This window comes from Ailuropoda melanoleuca, chromosome 1 (genome assembly GCF_002007445.2).
Source record: "Ailuropoda melanoleuca isolate Jingjing chromosome 1, ASM200744v2, whole genome shotgun sequence".
In the NCBI taxonomy this organism is placed as follows: domain Eukaryota; kingdom Metazoa; phylum Chordata; class Mammalia; order Carnivora; family Ursidae; genus Ailuropoda; species Ailuropoda melanoleuca.
In genome coordinates this window covers 9,985,362-9,990,177 of record NC_048218.1, presented here as the reverse complement: position 1 = coordinate 9,990,177, position 4,816 = coordinate 9,985,362, and positions in this window count along the sequence as shown.

The following is a 4,816-nucleotide window of genomic DNA, read 5'->3' as shown; positions in this document are numbered from 1 at the left end:
AAATGGAACCCATTGACCAATCATTCAATATTTCCATGGCACAACAAGGCCTCTGGTCAGGCGAAACCCCTTCCAGGTAGGACAACGGTCAGTCCTCACCTCGACTTGCAATTAGAATCACCTCGGGGAGCTTTTTACAGGACTCTTCCCAGGCGGTTCCAGCCCCTGAGACTGCAGTTTTCAGGGTGGCCCAGAGCCTGGACGATTTTAAATCTCCCAGGGGACTCTTCCATGCAGCTAAGGTGTGATCGGCCTGGGGTCATCCCTGATACAAAGAATTCAACAGCACCACTCAAACTCCTTTTATGACTCTCAGAATATTTCCTGTTACTAAAAGAAAAGCATGTCAGTATCACAAATCTTAAGCAGGCATTCGTCTTTGAGTTTATTCACTAAGGAAGAGTAAATTTTCTGATGATTAATATTTTCTGACTTAGCCTTCGGGCAAAGCTCTACCAATCAAATATGCATTCGTGTTTCAGACAATGGGAAAAGTGGCATTCGTTTCTATTACCCTATGGTACTATACTCGCCTCCTGGAAACTCACAGAGTATTATTTGAGAACTCCTAGGTTTCTGGCTAGCTTGATGAGCACTGAATAAACACTTTTATTCTAGGGAACCAACGGTCGACCGTCAACAAGCCAAAGCACATGCAATTAATGGTTTAATGGTTCACAGCACGGTTTTGCTTTCTCAGCGTATTAAAAAAATAGGTTCACAAAAACAGAACAGTAATGGGATATGCTAAGTTATTATCTTACTGTATATATATATATATATATATATATATATATATATATATATANTATATATATATATATATATATAATATATATATATGTACAAATGTATTTTTTTTTTCCAGAAAGGGAGAGAGTGGGGTGGGCGAGGAAGAGAATCTTAAGGAGGCTCCACATCAGAGCAGAGCCCCACATGGGGCTTGATCTCAGGACCCTGAGATCACGACCCAAGCCTAAATCAAGAGTCTGACACGTAACTGACCGAGCCACCCAGGCGCCATGAAAATAATCTTCTTTCAATAAGTTTTCACTCATTTGTAATGGCGTGAATCGCTAGTAATATTACTTGAAATTAATGATGATACAGTCTCCGTTGTTTTTTAGATAAGCATTTAATGGACACATTTATTATAAATTGACAGCACTGATGATGACCCAGCTAGCAAAGACAAACTTTACCTATCAGACCTGCTATGGCTAGAAAACAGCTTCTGACCTAAATTCCCAAATGCATTGGTGGTTCAGATCGATGTCTTTCTATCGAGACTATGGTTAGAAAATAAACATGGGGAAAGAAGTTGGCACTGTCTTTTTCCTTCACACCGTCTGCCATGGTCTGGATGTTTGTGTTGCCCCCAAATTCTCATGTTGACATCCTAACCCCTGAAGGTAATGATATGAGGAGGTGAGGCCTTTAGGGGGTGTTCAGGTCATGAGTGTGGAGCCCTCTGGACATAAGGGACCAGTGCCCTTATGAAAAAGCCCCCCACCCCCAGCCCCCTCATCCCTTCTACTGCAGCACAATGGAGTGGGAAGACTGCAGCCCAGAAGAAGACCACCCCCCGACCATGCTGGCTTCCAGAACAGTGAGAAATAAACATCTGTTGTTCATAAGCCACCCAGTCTGCAATATGCATGTCGTTCTAGTGACCCTAACGGGCTAACCATCACTCATCCAGCTGACCCTCCAAGGGAGTGGTTCAGGAGAGGGGATGGCCAGACCCCCAGCATAGGGAACATTGTCAGCAACGCAGTGAGGGGTCTGCCGACTCAGGGATCAGACACACTGACCTGAAGCAGAAGGACATTCTCGTTATACTACCCAAAGGTGGGATCAGGCAGGCCTTGAGGGAGAATAGCTTTGAAAATAATAAAGCTGCCAGAAGCCACACCTTCCCACCTAGAGGGATGGTTTTAGCTGAAGGAGAAATTCTCTTTACTGGAAGGCTCATCAAAGGACCCCCCGAAGTGATTTCTGCCCCCTCCCCATGGCAGTGCTCTTTGCCTTCAGGGCCTGTGACTCCCTTAGCTCAGTGAATGTGGTGTCTTCATCAATTGTTTGACATCTTACGGGAGCTTAGAGATGGGCAAGCAATGCCACCCAAAGCTCCCCCGCCCCCATTCTGAAGCTCTTGACCCTCCAAGAGGAGAAGACAGGTTCCAACTCCAACGCCCTCACCCAATTCGGAATACCCTCATAGCTCCCCTAGGTACCAAAAGACGAGAGCTGCCTATGGGGTCTCCTTGCTTTCTCTCTTGACCACCCACCCTCCTTCCCCAAGAGACATTCTCCACTCCGCTCTGCTGTTAGAATAACATCCAACCCTCCCAGGGCCGCCAAGGCCCCCCATGGAACCACTCCCCGGCTATGTCCGACCTCAGCCACCCCCTACCAACTCTCACCCGGCCATGGCCATGAGGGCCCTTCACACCCTCTAAATACAGTCAGTTCACCACTGCCCTGGAACTTTTGTCTTTGCTGTTCTCTCCTGTTCCCTCTGCCTGGTTGCTGGCCACACAAAATCTATGCAAGGAGCTTCTTCCTGCCAGCCAAGTCCAAGCTGTGCAGAGAGAATTTCCGGGGCCACTCACTCTACAGTGGCCCCATGCTGACCCCTCTCTGGATGTCCTCTTTGCCTGCACTGACCCCAGGGCCATGTGCTGCCTTCTCTACCCTTCTCTGGGCTCTGGAAGGCTGACCCCACCTATGGCCTGCACTGCTTGGGCTCCCCTGGCCTCCTGGCTGCCAGCTGGGTTCCGCCAATGAGACCAGAAAGCCAGGGCAAGTGGGGTATTTCCTCCCTGCCACTCCCTGCTTTAGCATCCTAATCCCACCCCTTCACTTCTGCAGCTCCAGGCCGGCCTGCCAGCTGCTCTCCTAGGACTCTAGCAGTACCGCCTCCTCCCCTTGATCCAACACCCCCCGGCTGCCTCCCTCAGTCCTGCCCCAATTCATCTGTTCTTCACTAACTCGAACCACCACCGTGTCCCTGTTAGGACTGGTAGGACTCAGCCCCTGTCTCCTCCTTGGTCACTCTCTAGCATGTTATCCTATGTTACTTTCTCCACTGTACTTGTCTCCACTAATCCGAAAGTACCTTGTTCACTTATTTTTCTCAGTTATCTGACCCCTCCTGAACCACTAGGGCATAAGCAGGAAGCTTAGCGTGTTCACCGGTCTACCCCATGGGCCTAAACTAGGGCCTGGGACATAAGCATTCAATACACAACAAAACAATAAAAAAGGACTGAACGCTAGCCCGCGGTTTCTGCTCAAAAATATCACCTTGTCAGTAAGCTCCTCCCTGATCACGGAAGGTAAAACATCAATCTCCCCCCCTCCCGGACCTCCACCCCCTCCTCCCCTATCTTCTCCGCCTTACTTTTTTCTATAGCACGATCACCTCCTGACATATTTAATATTTGTTGACAGTCTGTTGCCCCCAACAGAAGAAAGGTCAGCCCCGAAGGCAGGGTTGCAATTCCATTCACTGCTGTCCCCTCAGAGCCTAGAACAGTGCCTGGCCCAAGCAGAATCTCAAACATTTGTTAAAATGAACAGCTAGCAAAGTGGACAAGATTTCATACAAAGCAATTTCAGGAATGTCCCCAGCACTTACTGGGAAGACCGTAAAACTGTGAACTGCTAGACACCCAAGTAAATAAGCACAGCCTTACATGACCCAACCCTGCTCCATTAGAAAGAACACCTCGAGCCCCTAGCAAAGACACTTGATACAGTGGCTAGACCTTGGCCTCAGGAAGAGAAAAGATTTTAGAATAAGATGAATGAGACCCTGCATTTACGACAATTGGTGCTGTAGAAAAAATGCAGCAGGAGCTTACCTAAGCACACAGCCATTGGAAATTCTTTCTGAAAGCGACTGGGCACATAAATTACAAATAAATGGGACACAGTCACACCATGCTCTGTTCCACAGTGGTGCTCCTCTTGGCAGCAGCCTTCAACTACAAGTTCATTGACAGTATATGCAGACCCAGAGCCAAGCATGGAAAGCATCACTTTTTTTTGACAGCTGCTCTCCTCATGAGGCATATCTCTCAAAGACAGGCTTTATTCTGCAATGCCTTCGTTGTCCAAATTTTATTCTGCACACTAATTGCAGATTTGAAATAAATTCCTCCTCCCTGCCACCACTATTGATTACTCATACCTGCCCCCTCAGCCTCCTAAGTTTCTAAACTGGGTAGATTTTTAAAAAATTTAAAAATCGGCTCCCCACCTACTGGGTGTCCCGATGGTGGCATGTCACCCCTTCAGGGAGCAAGATTCCTGATTATTCTAAAGGCCTAGAGAATGGGTGCCTTCCCCCCAACACCATTCAACCAAAACTGGCCAGCCACAGGATAATGAGCAACCGCAGATCCTCACCCAAACATTGGCTTTTCTTCCAATAGTGCAGATTGAGAATGCAGAGACGTTGTCCTATTTATGAACAGTGAGTCACGTCGCCGCTCCACGTCTGTTTCCTGCTCCCTATGAATGAGCAGAGCCCCTTCCCCAAATGAGTAAGTGCAGAGCGACGGTACATGCCCCAGAGGTGGCAGTGTAAGCTCCCGTCCACTCCGGGTGCTAATGCATCCCTTGACCGTCCCTTACTCCACTCCCCCCACCCCTACTCTTCCCACCCGAGTAGACACCCGGGGGCAGGGTCGTCTCCGGGAGGAGGTGACTAGCCACCATCAAAGGTGAGGCGCCCAAAGCCCCTGCGCGGGATGCGCGCGCGGCCCGGCAGGTGCTCCGGGACCCGGGACCCTCGGGGAGCGCCCCC